Genomic DNA, 23503 nt, shown 5'->3' on the forward strand with positions numbered 1-23503 from the left:
GGCGGCCAGGAGGGCATATATTCCTTATTACCGAGTCCCTCAAAAGAGGGCCGGGACACGTATATGTTTATGTTATGATGCTATGATTATAATTACCGAGTCCCTCACTAAAGGACCGGGACACGTTATATATGTTATATACAGAATGATTATTCAGCCTTGGTTACAAAACTCTAGATTGATATTGATATGAGAACGATACAGATGAAATATGTTCAAAGGCAAGTTTTATGAAATTCTGTTTGTTGCATTGGGTCCTGCACACCTTGTCTCAGTATGAGTCTATTACTATATTTAATGCTTTACATGCTCAGTACATATTCCGTACTGACCCCCTTTTCTTCGGGGGGCTGCGTTCATGCCTGCAGGTACAGACGCTCGTTTCGGAGATCCACCAGCCTAGGATATCTATTCAGCTACTTTGAAGTGGTCCTTTGTTCCGGAGCCTAACTTGTGGTATAACTCCCTTTTGTTGTATATGTATGTGTTTATTCGGGGTACGGCGGGGCCCTGTCCCGTCATACGATACTGTCATTACTCTTAGAGGTCTGTGGACACATGTGTGGGTCTGTATATCGTTGTTGTTGCGTTGTATGAATATCACTTATCTTTGGGGCGTACCCATTCGTAATGGCAACCTTGTCGGCTTGCATATATATATATATATATGTTTGGGATGTTGCGTGTAGTGGCAGCCTTGTCGGCTTGCGTAAATATATATATGTTGTGGTTGAAGATCGTAACTCCTCAGGAGACAGGTGCCTACGACATACAATTGTACCCCAAAGTTGATCCAAAAATCAGTTTTTCTAGCAATTTAACTCCCTTATAGAGGTATAATAACGTGTAGCATTCATTGGTATAGCTTCGTCAATGGGGCCAAAATAGACGAAAACCCTTCTACAAACCTTGTATAGTACCCTGCCAATCCCAGAAAACTACGAACTTCTATAGGCGTCGTAGGCCTTGGCCAAGTCTTCACAGCTTCAATTTTTTGAGTATCAACTCGAATACCATCATCTGAAATAACATGGCCCGGAAATGTTACAGAATTCAGCCAAAACTGACATTTTGAAAATTTTGCATATAATTCTCGGGCTCGAAAAATCCCAGGAACGATACGTAAATGATCTGCATGCTCTGATTCTGTGCGAGAGTATACCAGAATATCATCAATGAATACTATCACGAATAAATCCAAGTGTGGCCTGAATACATTATTCATCAAATTCATAAACACTGCCGGAGCGTTAGACAACCCGAACGACATCACCTGGCACCCTGTAGTTGATCCAACAAATCATCAATCCTTGGGAGAGGATATTTGTTCTTTATCGTCACCTTGTTCAACTGCCTATAATCGATGCACATTCGTAGGGAACCATCTTTCTTTCTCACGAATAAGACTGGTGCTCCCCACGGCGATGAACTGGGTCTAATAAACCCCTTTTCAAGCAAATCTTTCAACGGTGCCTTTAGTTCTTTCAGTTCTGCCAGAGCCATTCGGTAAGGATTAATAGAAATAGGCTTGGTGTCCGGCAACACATCAATGGCGAATCGATCTCTCTTTCTGGAGGAAGACTTGGAAGTTCATCAGGAAATACATCCGAAAATTCATTAACTACCGGAACGGATTGGAAAGTTGGCGACTTTGCTTCGGTGTCATGAACTCGGACTAGATGATAAATATAGCCTTTAACTATCATCTTTCTTGCCTTAAGGTAGGAAATAAACCTACCTTTTGGAGAGGCTGTATTACCCTTCCATTCAAGCACGGGCTCTCCCGGAAATTGAAATCGAACTATTTTCAGTCGACAATCAACACTGGCATAATATGAAGCCAACCAATCCATACCCATAATCACATCGAAGTCTAGCAATTCTAGCTCGATTAAATCAGCTTTGGTCTGGCGATTGCATATCACAAGTACACAATTTTTATACACTTGTCTAGCTATCACAGGATCACCAACCGGAGTAGATACCTCAAAAGGCTTAATTGGCTCGGGTTCCACCCCAATACTAACAGCAACATATGGAGTAATATAAGAGAAGGTAGAACCTGGATCTATCAATTCATACACATCATGAGAAAATATGCATAATGTACCTGTAACCACATCTGGGGAGGACTCCAGATCTTGTCGTCCGGCCAAAGCATACACATGGGGCTGAGTGGCACCCGAAGTAGATGCTCCCCCTCTGCCTCTACCTCGACTGGCTGACATCTAGGGAGTCTGCCCTACCAGGCGCACTGAAGATAAACCCGCTGCTGATCCTATTGTCACGACCCAACTAGGGGCCGCGACGGGTACCCGGGGCTAACTACCGAGCACCGCTCGTTCTATGACTTATCCAACTCATTTAATGCTCTTTTATCAAATTTATGCTCAGATCGTAAGAAAATCATTTTCCATTTGAAAACATAAGTAATTTTATATACATAAGCCTCTCGGCTATCAAAATTGAGATGTACACACACACATATATATACATATATACAGTAATTACCTTGTGAAACCATATAACCCACACTGCGCATCTACGAGCCTCTACTGGAGTGCTAGACATAATGACGGGACAAGACCCCGTCATGCCCAAAATACATATACATATATATACACAAAAGTATAAACCCGATTAGCACATCCGAAATAATGGAGTGCTCCTGAAAATCTGCTGATAGCTCCTATAGGTCTGCGCCGTCTCCCTGTCTACCTGTGGGCATGAACACAGCGTCCAAGAAAACGGACGTCAGTACGAATATTGTACTGATTATGTAAGGTATAACCATGAAAATACGTCAATGAGATAAAGGAAGCATCAATAAGGAGCAACTGTATATGACTGTCACTTATAAAAGAAATGGCACATGCTGGCTTACTTCGTATCCATCATCATATCATATATTCCTGCGGAACGTGCATCCCGATCCATATATCATCATATATTAATATATTGCCGCGGAACGAACGGCCCGATCCATTATCCGGGCATCCCGCGTCCGGGCATCCCGCGTCCGGGATGATGTCATAAGATACCAGCTGATCAGGTGGCTCTGCGTCTATAGCGCCTCACCTTTTCCCCATGTCCCCTATATACATATACATATCATATACACATATAATATACGTAGCGTGCATCAGAGCTCAATAAAAAGTGCACTTTATCAGAGTGACCTAAGGTCGGTAACCTCCGATTGTATTATGGAATAACCATCATGGCTTTGTCTCACCTTGAAGGAACAACTATTATAAGGTGAGACTATCAATGGAGAATAGCATTAGGAGAACATAGAATAAGATCATAAATCTCATAAGGCGTCAATTCATATACTCTGGAATCTTTAAAAATAGTCATCATCCGTGAATAAAATTGAGAAATCAAGAAATAGCTCAACATTCTTATATCGTCATTGAAATCATAACTTGGAACCTTTAAACAGGAAATCGTCTCATCGTAGTCATCATAGAAAAATGTTCTCATCTTTGGCATCATTGTCATCATGACAAAAATATGTCCATTATTGTTGTCATAAGAGCTTACAGAATCATAATTCTCTGGTTGGGAAAATAGGTCATTTTGGGAAAACAACTATGAATTATTAGGAAAGGAATTATGCCTTGGAGTCGTAAACATTTAACTTTTGAAAGCGAGAAAGATATGGAAACATTTATGAAGCCATAGCATCGGAATCATGCCTTTTGAAGCTCAATAACATTATAAGAATCACGAAATTTGTGGACTTCTAGCATTTGCGGAACCAATGATATTATGAGTACGACACAAAGGTTTATAACGAAAGGATCACGCCTTTAGAAAGAAGGGGACTAGCCTTAACATACCTTTGACGTCTAACTAAGCTATCGCTTGTTCGTTCTGCTTCGATATCACGCTCCAACCTTTAAGAGAGAATTCGCACTAACGTTAGTTAATCGATTATAAGAACGCGCTATTATTTCTAGGGAAAATCGGGCAGAACTTCCTTTGTTTATACTACTTTCCCCATGTTCTATTTCAACTCCCAAACATTTACAACAACACTCATAATATTGCACGCACCAATCATCATTCATATACTTTAAGTAGAATCCACCATTTCTCTCCAATTTCTTCACATTTATGGTTATAGCTCGTTACCGCATTTCCTTGTATATAATACTCATTTCAGGACCTAAACATCATTTATAACGAATTCATAATCATAGCACACCAACACTCATGATCCAGCCTAGCTATCACCCAACTATGGCACTATTCACCCAGTAATGGTGCATTTTCTATGTCTTGCTACAATTCAAGTGTCTTAGCCTTCAAATACTTTAAACAAGATGATAATTTCATGAAACTTACCTTAGATGATTGTTGAACAAGTCTTGAGTGGAGTCTCTACTCTAGCACCAAAACCCTATCTCTTCTCCTTTGGTTTTATTTAAGGAAGATGAACTTGAGCTAGGTTTCACACTCTTGCTTTCATGAATTTAGTGTTGTTGATCTTGGATTTCCCTTGATTTTCTTGTGGATTAGTGTTAGAGAAGGTTCTAGAGGTCTATTGACTTGTGGAGTGAATGATGAAATAAAATGGAATGAAAAGGGCCCCTATATTTAAACACAAAAGCTGGCCGAGCCACTTTATACGGACCAACATACGGTTCGTACTATTTATACGGACCGTATGTATGGGCGTAAATTTGGTCCAGTGTCTGGCCCTCTCTTTTGCCAACTATACAATCCCATCTACAGCTGGTACAATTTATACGGTCCGTAGGTTGGACCGTATAATGCCCAATTATTCCGTTTTTGTTCTCGTCGACTCGTTTGATCTCCGATCCTTATGGAACCTTCATGGCACTTATTTAACACTTCAATACCAACCTAAGGGACGTTATCACTCATCTAGAAAACATCCTTGTGCCATCACCAAATCATTGCTCGTTATTCTTATCCGCTACGCAACATACGATTCACTTTCCTTAACAACTTTCTCTCCTTACATTGTATGCCTTTAAAATCTCGTTGAGGGTCATCTAATACTCTTTCTTACTCGTCAAAACATCGTATACGCTATGTCCTCTGTTAGCCTATTCACTGTACACCTACGGGGGATTTTTTTCCAAGATGTAACATTCTTCCCCCCTTTTGGAACATTCGTCCTCGAATGTTAAACACTCAAGACTCTACAAAATTTTTTCCAGAGTTTCCCCTGTAACTTGGCACTACCTGTTATGTCCCGTGTTTTCGCATAATTGGAAATCGAGAAATAATTAAGACTTGTGTGCTATAAGGAAATAATTGATTTTAGTTAAAATGTCTAGGTTGTTTATGAAAATATTGGTGTGGAAATGTGGAGGAAGTCCAAGGGCAAAAATTGGAATTTCGGAAATTAGTTTCGGGAATTACAAAACGAGATTTCAACGAATTGGGCCAAGAAAAATTTGAAGGAAAATTGAAGCCCAAGACCATGGGGTGGCCGGCCATGAGGCCTTGGCCCAAGACCCATTTAATGGTCATGTGCTTCCCATGTGCCTACTAATCAATCATGTATATATGCATACTTATCCATAAATAATTCAAGAAGCAAAATTAAAAAAAAAAACTCATCCTTGAGTTCATGAACCCTTCGGCCGAACCCCATTCCACAACAACAAAAAAAATTTCCTAGCCTTGCTTTGGTTCTAAAGATCTTGTTTTTCTCATATTTGTAGTAAGTTCAAGACGCTCTCCGATGTGATACAATTTGTTTGGCGAGAGAAGCACGTTTGCGGCAAGTCGGAAATTCAAGAAAAGGTATGAATTTTGTTACTTTAATGTTGTGGAATTGGTATGAATGTGTTAAGGATTGGGAATAGACGAGAATCCCATAATTTTGATGTGTGTATGAAGCCGTGTGTGCATGTGTGTTTAGTGAAGTGGCCGTGAACCACAAGGTGTGTAAGGCAAGGTGAAATTGAATTGTTAGTTCGTTAGTTGCGTCATTGTGACATTTATGACGTAAATGAATGTTTAACGAATTGAATTGGCGTTGGAAAATGATTGTGGATTATTATGGGAAAGTATATAATTTCGGTATATTTGTGTATATCATTGTATAATTATGATATTAAGGCTTTAAATGTGACTTATGGTTGTTGTTAATGAATTTGGAATGAAACAATGTAAGTTGGAATGTTCGTCGGAATTTTTGATGTTTCGGGCGAAATATGGAAAGTAAGGAACTTCTTGAAATTATGTATAGTGTTTGGAACCTAATTGGGATGTGTTTGAATAACCTTGAATGGGTGAATAAATACAATAAGGTGAACATTAGTTTGGTATTGTGAAGTTTGAATGAAAGTTGTCAACTTATATAGTAAGGAAGAATATTGAAGTTAAAGTGCTTTAGTTGTGGTTTGTGTTCTTTGTGATGTTTGGGTTGTTGTTGTTGATGTATTTGAGCTGAGCTAAGTCTCGGGGGTGCTAGATATATAGGGGAAATGCTGCCGAAATTTCAGTAGGCAAAAATGAATTTAAGGGCATTTTTAAGCTTAAGAATCTCTAATTGGTAACTTTGACCATTTGTAGATTTTGGACGAAACGGGATTTGATTTTGGAGTGAGCATAAGACGTTTCTAAGGTATGTAAAGCTTCCCACTTCTTCTTTTGGCATGTCTTAGTACGTTAGGTTGATATCGGAACCCCGGGAGCAATTCTGCTCCTCGAAATCCGATCTAGAAAATGGCTACTAGTCATTCAATTTAATTGAAGCCTAATGTTCCTATTTTGGCTAGAAAGCAATCAAACGTCCGAAACTTATGCAAATGCAATTGGATTACTTTGAAACCTTTATGTATGATCCCATAGACCCTAAATGTCCGTAAATTATGTTCGCCACCTCGACTTGACCCGAGGTGGGCCCGCTAACCCCGAGATGCCTTATTTGTTCTACTAGGCTCTCTTTTTGGATAAGCTTCGATAAAGAATCTTCGATTTTGAAATTGTCCTCTATGAAATAATGTTCGGAACACTATGATATAACAAGCTATGTTTTGAGCTATATGTACCACTTTGGAAACATTTTGTGAAATAAACTTTCGTACCAACTAATTATTTGACTATTTTGGTTAATGAACTGACTTATGAAGTAATCAAAATTTGAAAGGCTATTTTAATGTAAAAAGTGCATTGTTTGCTCACGACTCCGCTCGTGCCTTATTATGACTTCGTTCACCGGTTCCTGGGCCGGTTATGATTCGTGCGCTCTATGATGATTCGGCCGTATGCTGTGTTACGGTTCCCCGAGGCCTCGCCATAGGGCCGGGTTCCGTTTAGAGTTATGCTGTGATATGGCTGTGATGTGATACGCTCATATGTGTGTGTTCGGGGATGTACGGAGATTTGAACCTTCTGGTGTTATGCTGTGTGTGGCACTAGCGTCGGAGTGGTGATCACGTTCCTGAGCTTTGCATGATTTTGTTTGCATTATGCTTATATGATTTTGATAAACATTTTGATATACTGTTCGGCATTTCTCTCTTTTGTATTTTGTTCGCTTTCAGTTGTGGCCTATATTTTTGTACTCCATGCTTTACATACTCAGTACATCTTTCGTAGTGACCCCCTTTCTTCGGGGGCTGCGTTTCATGCCCGCAGGTACAGACGCCGGTGATCCACCACTGTAGGCTCCACTTCTGCTATTTCGGAGTACTCCCTTCATTCGGAGTCCACTTTTGGTATATATATATCTTTCGCCATGTATATATTTCTGTATATCTGACTATTTGGGTACGGCGGGGCCCTGTCCCGTCATATGATTCTGTCGGTCAGTTTAGAGGTCTGTGGACATGTCTGTGGGTTATGGTCTGTCTGTATGCTTATGTGTATATGTTGTTTAGGCGATCCCATACGCCGAGGCGGCCGGTCCGCATATGTTTATACGTTGCCTTGTTAGCTCTGTGTGGCCTTTGCTGGTGTTTGCTGTGTGCAGGATTATTCTGGATAGTCCGAAAAACAAAGGAGACTCTGCCGAATTTTTTTTGGAAATTGTCTAAATTTGGAATATAGCCTGTCGGCTTCTGCTATGTGTTTGAATACGTTTGATAGATGGGTTTGGGTGCCCAGATCGGGCACTAGTCACGGCCTACGGGGTTGGGTCGTGACAAAAGTGGTATCAGAGCAGTTTGTCCTCGGAATGTCTACAGGCCGTGTCTCGTAGAGTCTTGTTTATCGATGTGTTGTGCACCACATCTATAAACAGGAGGCTACAGGGCATTTAGGGTGTTACTTTTCTTTGGAATCTTAGATCGTGCGATAGAGCTGTGCTATTAGGACGATTCTAATCTGACCCGTTATTGTGTTTGTAGTGATGCCTCCGAAGAAGGCAGCGGCGGCCCAGAAGGGCAAGGCGAGGATGGGAGAGATTAGTCAGGCCCAGCGAGGTACCCGGGCTCGTGTTTATGATTTGCCTGAGGTTGTGCCTCATTCTGAGGGGTCTGCTACACCACCATTGGTACAGCCTGGAGCAGGTCCTTCAGCAGCTCCAGAGGCCCGAGTACCCGTTCCCGAGACTCCAGCTCCTCAGCCAGGGGCGGAGGACAGGACCCTGAGGGAGGCTGTACAGTTGCTGACCACATTGGTAGCGGGGAAGGCTCGCAGACGCGGGCGGAGAGATGATGATGATGATGACAGGCGTGACAGCCTGCGGGTTCGAGAGTTCTTATTGTGTGGCCCTCCAGAGTTTTTCGGGTCTAAGCCCGATGAGGACCCCCATGATTTTATTCGGGGGATGCGGCGCTCACTAGACTTGGTCAGGGCTTCAGAGACCGACTCGGTCGAGTTGGCCTCGCATAGACTTCGGGATGTTGCTGCTCACTGGTATGAGACCTGGGAGCTATCTAGGGGCGAGGGTGCTCCTCCAGCTACTTGGGATGAGTTTGTGACTGCTTTCACCCGCCATTTTCTGCCCCCAGAGTTGCGACGGGCGCGGGCTGATCGATTTTTACATCTGCAGCAGAGGGGTCGGAGCGTTCGTGAGTATAATCTGGAGTTTGATTCCCTGGCCCGGTATGCACCTGCCGTAGTAGCAGATATGTCTGATCGGATGCACAGATATGTTATGGGATTGGATCGTTATTTGATCGATGGCTGTATGGCGGTGTCGTTGCAGACGGATATGGATATTGCCCGACTACAGGCTTATGCGATGGGTATGGAGGACCGTCACAGGTCTGATTATTCTAGCAGAGATCGGGACAGGAGGCCGCCTAAGAGGGCTAGGTCCGCGGGACATTCTGGAGATTCTCGAGGCGGACAGCCTCAGCAGCAGCAGACAGGCAGACAACTTCCTCCGTCCGGCCGGAGTACTCAGGCAGGTGGCAGGAGATTTGATAGTGCAGGACCGTCTGGGGATGGTCAGAGCTCTAGGGCGGCAGGTTCACAGGTATCTAGAGGCCCCAGCCAGGCCAGACCACCCAGGCCCCGTTGTTCTCATTGCGGGAAGTCTCATCCTCGGGAGTGCTATCGAGCTACTAGAGCTTGTTTTTCGTGCAGTGGTCAGGGCCATTTTATGCGAGATTGTCCGTTGGCTAGCGGTTCTGGTAGTGTGGCTCAGCCGACAGGGTCAGCCGCCGGTTCATCATCTGCTCCATCTGTTGCACGCCATGCAGGGCGAGGTGCGCCTGCACCGGCGGGACGCGGTCGAGGCCGCGGTGGTGTTTCAGGTTCTAGCGGTCCCTCGAACCGCATATACGCATTGGCCAGCCGCCAGGATCAGGAGGCTTCGCCGAATGTCGTCACAGGTATACTACTGATTTTCTCCAGATCTGTATATGCCCTGATTGATCCCGGTTCTACCTTATCATATATTTCCCCGCTTGTTGCTAGTAAAATTGGGATAGTGTCTGAGCTTATAGAGCCATTTGAGGTAGCCACACCGGTTGGAGATTTTGTTATAGCGAGGCAGGTTTATAAGGATTGTTCTGTGACTATATATGATCGTTGCACTAAAGCTGATTTGATAGAATTAGATATGCTGGAATTCAACGTTATTATGGGTATGGACTGGTTATCTTCCTGTTATGCTAATGTTGACTGCCAGAACAAGGTAGTCCGTTTTCAGTTTCCAGGGGAACCAGTTATAGAGTGGTTCGGGTCTACAGCATCGCCGAGGGGTAAGTTTATTTCATACCTCAAGGCTAAGAAGATGATCCAGAAAGGTTATATCTATCATTTGGTTCGTGTGCACGATACTGCAGCTGAGACACCTACCCTTCAGTCTATTCCGGTCGTTAGTGAATTCCCCGATGTATTTCCAGACGAGCTTCCTGGCCTTCCGCCAGAGTGGGAGATAAACTTTGCTATAGAGTTGATACCGGATACGCAGCCTATATCTATTCCTCCGTACAGAATGGCACCGGCCGAATTGAAGGAATTGAAAGAGCAGCTGAAAGATTTGTTGGATAAGGGTTTTATTAGACCCAGCACATCACCCTGGGGAGCACCGGTATTATTTGTGAGAAAGAAAGATGGGTCACTGCGGATGTGTATTGATTATCGGCAATTGAATAAGGTGACTATAAAGAATAAATATCCCCTCCCCCGGATTGATGATTTGTTTGATCAGTTGCAGGGTGCTAAATATTTTTCGAAGGTAGATCTGCGCTCAGGTTATCATCAGGTGCGAGTGCGGGAATCAGATATCCCGAAGACTGCTTTCAGGACCCGGTACGGGCATTATGAATTCAGAGTTATGTCTTTCGGGTTGACTAATGCTCCAGCGGTATTTATGGATCTCATGAATCGGGTATTCCGGCCTTTCTTGGATATGTTTGTTATTGTGTTCATTGACGATATCCTGATTTACTCGCGATCAGCCGAGGAGCATTCGGATCATTTGAGGACGGTACTTGGTATTCTCCGTCAACAGAAATTATATGCTAAATTCTCCAAATGTGAATTCTGGTTAACTTCTGTGGCATTCTTGGGCCATATTGTCGGCGCAGACGGTATTCGGCTCGATACGCAGAAGATTGAGGCTGTACAGAATTGGCCCAGGCCTACTATACCGACAGAGGTGCGCAGTTTTCTGGGATTAGCCGGATATTATCGCAGGTTCGTGGAGGACTTTTCTTCTATTGCAGCACCACTGACGAAGCTTACTCAGAAAGCAGCGAAATTTCTGTGGACCGATGCCAGCGAAATTATTTGACTATTTTGGTTAATGAACTGACTTATGAAGTAATCAAGATTTGAAAGGCTATTTTAATATAAAAAACTGCATTGTTTGCTCACGACTCCGCTCGTGCCTTATTATGACTTCGTTCACCGGTTCCCGGGCCGGTTATGATTCGTGCGCTCTATGATGATTCGGCCGTATGCTGTGTTACGGTTCCTCGAGGCCTCGCCATAGGGCCGGGTTCCGTTTGAAGTTATGCTGTGATATGGTTGTGATGTGATACGCTCATATGTGTGTGTTCGGGGATGTACGGAGATTTGAACCTTCTGGTGTTATGCTGTGTGTGGCACCAGCGTCGGAGTGGTGACCACGTTCCTGAGCTTTGCATGATTTTGTTTGCATTATGTTTATATGATTTTGATAAACATTTTGATATACTGTTTGGCATTTCTCTCTTTTGTATTCTGTTCGCTTTCAGTTGTGGCCTATATTTTTGTACTCCATGCTTTACATACTCAGTACATCTTTCGTAGTGACCCCCTTTCTTCGGGGGCTGCGTTTCATGCCCGCAGGTACAGACGCCGGTGATCCACCACTGTAGGCTCCACTTCTGCTATTTCGGAGTACTCCCTTGTTTCGGAGTCCACTTTTGGTATATATATCTTTCGCCATGTATATATTTCTGTATATCTGACTATTTGGGTACGACGGGGCCCTGTCCCGTCATATGATTCTGTCGGTCAGTTTAGAGGACTGTGGACATGTCTGTGGGTTATGGTCTGTCTGTATGCTTATGTGTATATGTTGTTTAGGCGATCCCATACGCCGAGGCGGCCGGTCCGCATATGTTTATACGTTGCCTTGTTAGCCCTGTGTGGCCTTTGCTGGTGTTTGCTGTGTGCAGGATTATTCTGGATAGTCCGAAAAACAAAGGAGACTCTGCCAAAATTTTTCTGGAAATTGTCTAAATTTGAGGACAGAGAAATGAGAGTTTACATTATGCTCGAACAGTAAAAAGTAACCACATCCCATTGAATAGTACTCCCTAAGCTCATTCCAACCCTTCTTCAGCCATGTCACGCAATCAGAGTTTTTCAATTTTTACTCCCCATTTTGCACCACTTGGGACCTCAAGGGGCACAACGTCTCCCAGATCGGCCCCATACTTCACTAAAAATTCATCTGGGACTTGTAATATAGAGGAATGAGGAGATAATATAATCTTGAAGAACTGTGGGTCCGCCTCCACCTGTCGCCGGTGTTTTATCATCTTTGCCGACTCACGACTCTACTTCTTCTTGTTCTTATTTCCTTTGGATGTCACCTTGCTCAACTGCCTGTAGTCAATACAAATCCGTAGGGGTCATCATTTTAATCTCCACACTGGTTTCTTCTCTATTCGCTGCCCCCTTTTTGGCTTGCTATCATTTCTGTCATTGAGGAATCCCTATGCCGGTCTTTCTCCTAACAAAGTCTTTTAAGATTTCTCATCTACTGCCCCATGGTTCGCCTGCGGGTTTCACTCTTGCATTCACTCTTTATTCATATATAACATGTCACATCCCTAGTCGTTTGCTCACTATACTTTTTATCACAGTTCTTGTTATGCTCTCATTATACCTTGATCACAATCAACGCTATAGAGTGACACTCCTCGATCTCATTCGCAAGCTTTCTTATAACATAGGATAACCTTGTGAAGCAAGCATACTCAACCTGCTATTCTTTCTAATCAGTTCTATTACACTTACCATATAAATTGTTTTACCAACGTATTCTCATTCACTAGAACCCTCGTATTCGTACCTCTCTCTCCGAGTACTGTTACATTATTTGCTAGTAACCTTATCGTATCTTACTCGCACTTATCCGTCTAATCAATACTCCGGTATCACACTCTATTGGAGTTACCCTTTCTCTTCCATTGCAAGTTTTTGTACCACCAAGCGTTTCTCTTAACCGTATCAATGTCGCTCTTATAACTACTGTTACTCTCGATTCAATAGTATTTAACTTATCTCATGTAGTTGTTAATGATACTCCTAACTTAATCTCGTCCTGCCATTAGCTTGTTGCACAACATCTTTTCTCGTTAGAACATATTACAAGCTTATATCTTTTCTCCTTTAGATTCTGGGAAATTTCGGCAGAGTTTCTCTTGTAAGAATAACCATCCCAAGCTGCACATAACCCAGAAAGCACGTCCGATGTCTCAATAGGATATATATCGGAACACACATGATACGTCACTTAACAATATAAGATCACTTACCATTGAATGTTATAAATAATGGGGCTTGTCTCATAAGTTGTGCCTGCACACTTGGTCTACAATTCCAATATCCATGTACATACACATATTATTTATTTTCACTCCATGTCAATCAGCTTACTCGTACCTCACAATCCTAGCTATCACTAGGTTACTAACAAATATAGCCGTCTTAAATTGTCGGATTGGCTCAGATTTTTCACCTCAACACAATCGTCACAATGGAGGGGGGGGGGGGGGGTGATACATGACAGCATAGGATCCGAATCAATTGATGCACACATATCATAAGAGGATACTAGCAATATACCTGGAACGATATCAGGGGAGGACTCAGGATCCTGTTGCTCAGCTAATGCATGGATATGATGTCGGGATCCACTTGGACTAGGCATCCCTCTTTGGTCTCTACCAGCACCTACTAACATATGTGGCCCAGGCCTTGGGGGGCGTACCGATGACGAACAGCCAGCTACCACCCTTGTAGTCCGAACCTTACCTTTACCACGTAGCGATGGGTAATTACGCTTTAAATGGCCTGGCCGAGCACAGGCATAACAAACATCCGATCCCAAGCGACACGGTCCCCAATGTAACCTACGACACTGAGCACATCGTGGTACCGGTGACCTCTCCTAACTGGAACCACTTCGAATCCGAGAACTGGAAACTCTGAGACACTGGGGTGACCTAGAATAAGTAGATTCATCAAATCTGGGTCTAGGAAACTGCGGAGGAGCACCACTTGTTGAATGAACTGGGTGCCTAGAGAATTGTTGCCTCGGATCACCCCTAAACTCATGATCAAACCCTGAAGAATTAACTCCCTTTCTCCAACCCCTGTTATCGTGGCCCCCATCCTGCCACTGAGCTTGAGCGGCTACAAATTGAGTTAGTAGAAGAATGGCCTGTCTCATCTCTTGGCCCGAGGTATCTGGTGGAGGGACGAGGGGTTTTGGAGCTAAAGTTGAGGCTCCCCTCTGATCCTCAAGAGTGGGCGAAGCATGGGAAAATCGAGGTGGGGCCTTATTCTGGGGCTCGTTCTCCTCTATATCTATATACGGCTCCCGTTCAAGCCCTTCTTCAACCACCATCTTGCCCTTCTGGGATGCCGTAGCTTTTGCTTCCATCAACTTTGCTAAAATTATAACGCGCAATTAGAGAGGGGATAATCTTATAATACAGCTCTATCGCACGATCTCTTAAGATGAAAGATGGTCATTTTTCCTAAATGCCCTGTAGCCTCTTGTTTATTGATGTGGCGCGCTACACACCATAAACAAGACTCTACTAGACACGGCTCGTAAACACTCCCTAAGACTGGACTGCTCTGATACCACTTTTGTCACGACCCAACTAGGGGCCGCGACTGGTACCCGGGGCTAACCACCGAGCACCGCTCATTCTATGACTTATCATACTTATTTAATGCCCTTTTATCAAATTTATGCTCAGATCGTAAGAAAATCATTTTACATTTGAAAACATAAGTAATTTTATATACATAAGCCTCTCGGCTATCAAAATTGAGATGTACACACACATATATATATACATATATACAGTAATTACCTTGCGAAACCATATAACCCACACTGCGCATCTACGAGCCTCTACTGGAGTGCTAGAAATAATGACGGGACAAGACCCCGTCATGCCCAAAATACATATACATATATATACACAAAAGTATAAACCCGATTAGCACATCCGAAATAATGGAGTGCTCCTGAAAATCTGCTGATAGCTCCTATAGGTCTGCGCCGTCTCCCTGTCTACCTGTGGGCATGAACACAGCGTCCAAGAAAACGGACGTCAGTACGAATATTGTACTGAGTATGTAAGGCATAACCATGAAAATACGTCAATGAGATAAAGGAAGCATCAATAAGGAGCAATTGTATATGACTGTCACTTATAAAAGAAATGGCACATGCTAGCTTACTTCGTATCCATCATCATATCATATATTGCTGTTGAACGTGCAGCCCGATCCATATATCATCATAAATAAATATATTTCCGCGGAACGAACGGCCCGATCCATTATCCATATATCCCGCGTCCGGGCATCCCGCGTCTGGGATGATGTCATAAGATACCAGCTGATCAGGTGGCTATGCGTCTATAGCGCCTCACCTTTTCCCCATGTCCCATATATACATATACATATCATATACACATATAATATACGTAGCGTATATCAGAGCCCAATAAAAAGTGCACTTTATCGGAGTGACGTAAGGTCGGTAACCTCCAATTGTATTATGGAATAACCATCATGGCTTTGTCTCACCTTGAAGGAACAACTATTATAAGGTGAGACTATCAATGGAGAATAGCATTAGGAGAACATAGAATAAGATCATAAATCTCATAAGGCGTCAATTCATATACTCTGGAATCTTTAAAAATAGTCATCATCCGTGAATAAAATTGAGAAATCAAGAAATAGCTCAACATTCTTATATCGTCATTGAAATCATAACTTAGAACCTTTAAACAGGAAATCGTTCTCATTGTAGTCATCATAGAAAAATGTTCTCATCTTTGGCATCATTGTCATCATGATAAAAATATGTCCATTATTGTTGTCATAAGATCTTACAGAATGATAATTCTCTGGTTTGGAAAATAAGGCATTTTGGGAAAACAACTATGAATTATTAGGAAAGGAATTATACCTTGGAGTCGTAAACATTTAACTTTTGAAAACGAGGAAGATATGGAAACATTTATGAAGCCATAGCATCGGAATCATGCCTTTAGAAGCTCAATAACATTATAAGAATCATGAAATTCGTGGACTTCTAGCATTTGCGGAACCAATGATATTATGAGTACGACACAAAGGTTTATATACTTTGCTCGTTCTGACTTAGTATAGGATATTCGTAGGAGATGCATCTTCCCTTAATCATAACACGACTACTTCTTAAGCACACGTACTTCGTATATTTCCTTTTCTTTCTATACCCGTACTTATTCCTTTACATTCTTTCCTCCTCAATTTATCTTATTACCTCCCATTTTATAATCAATCCTTCATTCCTTCCGTTATATAATCAATCCTTTAGTCCTCCCATTATATAATCAATCCTTTATTCCTCGCGTTATATAATCAATCCTTTATTCCTCGCACGATGAACCCTATTCTTAACTCAGTACCGCTTTGTCCTTTAGAATATATTACTTTTGTACAATCCATTCTTCGCTTCCAAAACTTATTTTGTTCATTCTGATCATCCCCTCTCATCCTTATTATGTTGATCCTTTTCCTAATAATCGTCCTATTTCGTTATTCATCTTTCCGTAGTCTTGGTCTTTTACATCCAGCTAAAGATATCACTCATGCTCTCGATTATAGAAATCACAAAATACTACTACTTTGCCATATCACGTTTCTCTGATTCCTTTTTCAAGTTTGCTTGCTATCATTTCTGTCATTGCGAAACCTCTATGCTGGATTTTTTCTAACAATGTCGTATAAGCTTTCTTATCTACTGCCCCGTGGCTCGCTTATTGGTTTCACACTTGCATTCACTCTTTATTCATATAAAACATGTCACATCTTTAGTCGTTTCCTCGCTATACTTTGTATTACAGTTCTTGTTACATTCTCACTATACCCTGATCATAATCAACTCTGTAGAGTGCCACTTCTTCATCTTGTTCGCAATCTTGCTCCTAAAGTTGAATAAACCTTGCGAGGTAAGCATACTTAACACGTCACTCTTTCTGATTAGCCCTATTACACTTACCATATAAGTTGTTTTACCAATGTATTCACATCGTTATACCCCTTCGTATTTCATACCCCTATCTCAGTCATGCTGTTACTTTATTTTGCTAATAGACTTATCGTATCTTACTCATGCTTATCTATCCAATCAATACTCTAGTATCGCACTCTATTAGAGTTACCATTCCTCTCCTATGTCTTGTTTTAGCACTACCAGTCTCTTTAATTTACTCTAGCATTTCTCTTTACCGTATCAATGTCGATCTTATAATTACCGTTACAACAATTCAATAGTATTTAACTCATCTCTTGTAGTTGTTAACGATACTCCTAACTTAATCTCGTCCTGCCATTACTTTTTGCACAACATCTTTTCCTGTTAGGACATATTACAATCTTATATCTTATCTCCTTTAGATTCTAGGAAAATTTCGGCGGAGTTTCCTCTATATTTCTTACTATCCCAAAACCTGCACGCAGCAAATACTAACAATTCCTCGCCGGGCTAATATATACATCTGACATACCACAACCACACAGGGCTCCCACTTTCAAGTAAAAGCACAAAGATGTCGAAACTTACCTCATATATCACACTTCGAGATGTACCTGATCCTTTAGCGATCTGCCCTGTTATCCCTTCCTATTTACTTTCCCTTTCATCCTATAGCTTTACATTTCAATCATACCTCAATATTCTTACCTTACTCGACACACAGCTTTTGTACCGTCACTTACCTTTGTTCTGATTCATTCAATTTGTTTAGTTCACAAACTTATAACTGAACTTATCATCAAGAGATACCTTTAGTCAATTCCTCTGTTGTACTTACATCGACTTACCTCTATGACAACCAATCCATTATCATATAAATACATATTCCGATAACGTAGCCTCAATGAAGGGGCTTACCACCGTAACTTTCAATGTCATCAATCACTTTCTTTTGTCATTACCGTTCTTCTGTTGGAATCAAGGGTTAGTATAAGGAATCTTATTTCCTATGGCTTAGCTCTATCGCACGATCTTAAGGATGAAAGAAGAGTAACCATCCTAAATGCGTTGTAGCCTCCTATTTATAGATGTGGCGCGCAACACGCCATAAATAGACTCTACTAGACACTGCTCGTAGACACTTCCTAGGACTGAACTGCTCTGATACAATTTTGTCACGACCTGGCTAGGGCCATGATGGGTACCCGGGGCTAACCACCGAGCACCACTCATTTTATTACTCATTCTGCATACAGTCGTATTTCTTATGCTCATAATCGTGGGAAAACCATTTTCATTTGAAACATATTTACCTTTACATACATAAGACCTTTGGCTATCAAAATAATACATATATATATACACGTGGGAAATCGTGAGACCATACTACCCACACATACGTATCTACGAGCCTCTACTAGAGTACTAGACATATATATATATATATATATATATATATATATACATACACAAAAAGATAAATCAATGGCACCTCCGGAATAATGGGGTGCTCTCAAAGTCTGCTAGTAGCTCCTACGAGTCTGGATCACCTCCCTGCCTACCTGTGGGCATGAACTGTCACACCCTAACCTTACTAGGGTGTGATGGGCACCCGAGCCCATATTCGGTGTTACACCCCGTACCTCGGAGAAGCACTAGTTAAATTTGAATGTAAGTATCTCGAGTTACGATTAGGCAAAATAACTTTGGAGTATGAGGAACGAGACATTATAAAGTATATTGTTTAAATAAAGGATGATAACTATCTCGTAAGCCGTAATCGGGAGAGAGTATTTTGAAACACGAGAACATGGCCATTATTAGTATAATAAGTGATAAATATCATGTATGGAGAGTTTCGTAATATTTTGAGATCGAGCAAATTGAAGAAAATAAGTTCGACGAAAATTTGAGAAATGCTGGAAGGATTTTCAGTCAACTTTGGAGGGGTATATCTCCATGTATGATTGGATTTTTAAGGTGTTTCAAAATCCTAAAATGAAGTTCGTCGAGTCTAGTTTATAATGTAACAAACCGCTCGTTGATAGGACCTCGGAGTAGAGAATTATTGATGTTACAAACTGAACTGTCGCGCAGAAACAGCACAGTTACAGTGCTGCTACAGTCTGTAGCTACAGTACCGTCGGCCAACCCAATTATAAAAAGGGTCAAAACCCCCATTTTTCATCATAGAAATGTCCCAAACTTTCCAGAATTTTCAGCAACAAAACTAGGCATAAATCCCACACAAAATTGAGGATTTTGAATGAAATTTCAAGCTACGAAGTACTAATCGAAGTCCGGGCAACGCATAGTCACGAATATAATTTCATTTTGGAGCTGGAGGAGCTTGGGAGCAAGTGAAAAATTGAAGATTTTGTTACTTGGGTAAAGACAAGGTATGAATCATTAAATTTCTTTCTTTATCAACATGGATTAAGGAATAATTGCAAGAATAAAGATTATATTTTGTTGTGTTGAGGTTGTTGAATTATGGATTGACGTTTGAATTTTTTTTTGGATAAAATATGTATATAATCATCTTGTAGAATTTTTAGGATGTTGTTATTGATGTTCTTAGTATTAATTTCAACTTCCTTACGAAAGTAAAGATTATTAAATACTCGTATCACAAGTGGGTTGGTTGAGAAAATTTGGAAAATAGTGTGCGGGTTGTTTTATGGCATATGTTGGTATTGGAAATGATATTACGACTATTGGCATTGTTGTTGATGTTGTTGGTTATTGAATTGGAATTTTGGGCGAGACATATAAATAGGAGAAATGCTGCCCGAATTTCGACTGAACCTTAAAAGGATTTTAATTAAAGTTTCGAGTCGAGTGTATGATGATGATTCTAATAATAGTATGAATGGTTGTAGATGTATATTACGAGGCTACGAATAATCTTCAGTGGATGGCAAGACAAGAAGTAAGTTGGAAGTCAAGAAATTATCCTTCAGGTATGTTAAGGATCGCCCCTTCTTTCAAAGGCATGATCTTTAGGTTATGGTTTCATAAATGTTTCCGTATTTTCCTCTTCATCAAAAGTTAAATGTCCCACATTCCAAAGCATGATTTCCTTCTTGATATTCCATAAATGGTTTCCAAAGTATTCCTACTTTCCAAAACCAAAGGTTGTGATTATGTGAGATCTTATGATTACGACAAAGGCTATGTTTTTCAATGACAACGATGATGTCAAAAGTGAGAATATCATTTTGATGACTATGATGAGAATGATCTTATGTTTAAAGGTTTCAAGTTTATGATTTCAATGACGATATGAGAATGTCGAGCTATTTATTGATTTCTCAATCTATTCATGAATGGTGACTTTATTTCTAAATCTTCCAAAGTATATGAATTGATCCCTTATGAGATTTACGATCATATTCTATGTTTTCTCTTAATTCTATTCTTCATCGATAGTCTCACCTTAAAATAATTGTTCCTTCAAGGTGAGACAAAGCGACGATGATTATTCCATAATACAATCGGAGGCTACCGACCTTACGTCACTCTGATATAGTTGTGGATTTTGATTGGGCTCTTATGCATGCTTTGTATATATGTATGTATTTTCTCACACCGCGCCATGCTATAGTCGGCCGGGCAGGCACGTAGATGTGCACACCACTGCAGTGGGCATGTTATGATATTGCCCCGGACGCGGGAGGCCTGGACGCAGGCTAATGATGATAACACCTAGCCTTAATGGCCGGGCATGTTACTATTTATATATCACACCGCGCCTTAATGGCCGGGCATGTTACTATGTATATGTAAAAAAATGTTTTTTTAAGGCTAAGCATGCATGACATCCGCCCTACGAGGCATCCAGATGTATAGGTTATCCCTCTTATTCCTTGTTATTTTTCATATCTATATTATGTTGTTACTCATGCCTTACATACTCAGTACATTATTCGTACTGACGCCCTTTCTTGTGGGCGCTGCATTTCATGCCGCGCAGGTGCATACAGATGAGTAGAAGACATTGCTAGAAGATGTTCCAGCTGGATTGGCGAGCTCCATTTCTTTCCGGAGTGTTGCCGAGTCAGAGTATCCATATCATGGTATAATGATTTATGTTAGAGACTTTGAAGAGAAAGTCACGTATTTAGCCTGCCAGTCTTGTATGCGGCTATATAAGCTGATGTATTCATTATGCATCACTTTACAGATTTATATGATTATAAATTTTATTTGATTCGAGAAAGATAAAAAGAATGTTTTTGTTAAAAGTTTTCACTATGCATTTTAGTTCATGACTTAAGGATTATGAGTACAATGAGATCCAGCGGGTTCGCTCGGCTCTAAGTAAGGGTCGGGTGCCCGTCACGCCCTATCGGGATTGGGGTGTGACAAGTTGGTATCAGAGCGGTCCGTCCTAGGGGTTGTCTGCAAAGTCGTGTCCAGTAGAGTCTTGTTTACGGGTGTGAAGCGCGCCACACTTATGAACAAGAGGCTGCAGGGCATTTAGGAACTATTGACCTTTCTTTCTTATCTTAGATCGTGCCATAGATCTAAATCATAGTAAAGACATCCCGGATTCTGACTGAATGCTTTGATCACGGATAAGCAGTTGATTATGTCACTACGAGAAAATTGCTTCGAATTGAAGTCATTCAATTGAACGGTATGTCTCTTGTTTCATTAACATGGATAGATGTTGATATAAGAACTTGATCGAGATATTATGGTATTGGCGATTGCTCTGTAAAGCATTGGATATGTTTTCTGGGCTGTGTACAGGAATGAGGTAGCAAGAATTATAGAGGAAACTCTGTCGAAATTTTTGCAAATTGAATTGTTTGCATTCCAATAGAGAAAGAGTAAAATGAAAAATGTGATCATTAGCCGTTCATTGAAGGAACAGTTATGGGACCTATTGGAAACATAAAGAAAGTTGATACCAGGAACTCAAATGCAGTATTACGATTTAGAGATTAGATTGGCTAGTGAGTGGTAACAAAGAGATATTGATACAGGAAGAAAGTTAACGAGTACGGGAAAGTTCCATTAGAAGTATATATAAATATATACGAGATTAAGATGGGTTTGTACTCCTTGTGGAATGATCTACAAAACTTCTAAGTAAATATTGTTAAGTGGCAAGCGAGAAAAGAGCCCCTTTAAGAGCAATGGAAATCTAGGAGGACCTTCAAGATGAGAATACGAGAAATACACATATATACGAGCAAGCTATGCTATCGTAAAGGGGAATAAGAAATGAACGAAGAAAGAAAGAAAAGGACGTCTAAGAGTGCTTATAAGTGGGTGGAAATGTGATGAAAGTATGATTAATGATATATTCCTCGATACATATCAGCTCGGGTGCAGGGAAAACTTGATTGTAAGGTGTTCGCTTTTCCCCTCCCCCTTCTTTGGGCATAAACCCGGCTAGAACATGAACATGATAGTTCCATAACCAATCCAGTCCATTCCCATGCCTTATATTCCAAATCTTAATGCCTTGTCATTTGATCGATTCTTGAAATTTTACTCTACTCACCATCGATTATTCCTTTGGATTCGATACGAATTCCATAAGCAATTCAAAGGTTATGATCTTATGTTACTCGAAAGGCCAAGAATCAGATCCGTAATGTCTCATTCAAAATCAGCCTCAGAACATCGCTGCGGAAGAAAATAGAGTTCTGCGCAAAAAGCTTCAAGGAATTGTGCTTTCCGTCCGCATCGCGGAAGAAAAGCGGAAGGCTTCAGAACTTCCCGCTTTTCGTCCGCATCGCGGAAGAAAAGCAGAGCTCTGCACAGAAGGAAGTTGCGCTTTCCGTCCGCATCACGGAAGGAAAGCGGAAGCTCCCATAAAGTTGTGCTTTTCTTCCGCATCGCGGAAGAAAAGCGGAACCCTGCGCAGTTAATTTTTTTCGGACTAGACCAATAATGGTATATACGTATGAATGAATGTAATGCACTATTCTACGGCATAAAGGAAGGAAGTGATTTGAATGGTGTCCAAAATAGGTGGACATTTGACTTGATACAAGAATTCAATTAGCAAAAGAGAAATAAGTCAGACCATGCAATAAGGGTGACTCTGACATTACATGGACTAGAGGAGTTGAAGGATGTGCAAAAGGAAAAGTGAAATTGGACTAAATTCATGTATATTATGAAACAGAAAGGGGAAAGGAGGCATGACAAGATAATGGAGGTTGAGTAAATCGAAAGAAATACGTTTTTGTCAAATATAATACGTTGTGTCCCGGGCTATGATTCGAATCGCTCATACCAGAGAAATTTTTGTTACAAGTAAATATGCAACAGAAGTACCCCGAAAAGGTAATGAAGGAAGTGAGAATGCCTATAAGTGATCAA

Source organism: Lycium barbarum, chromosome 2 (genome assembly GCF_019175385.1).
Source record: "Lycium barbarum isolate Lr01 chromosome 2, ASM1917538v2, whole genome shotgun sequence".
In the NCBI taxonomy this organism is placed as follows: Eukaryota; Viridiplantae; Streptophyta; class Magnoliopsida; order Solanales; family Solanaceae; genus Lycium; species Lycium barbarum.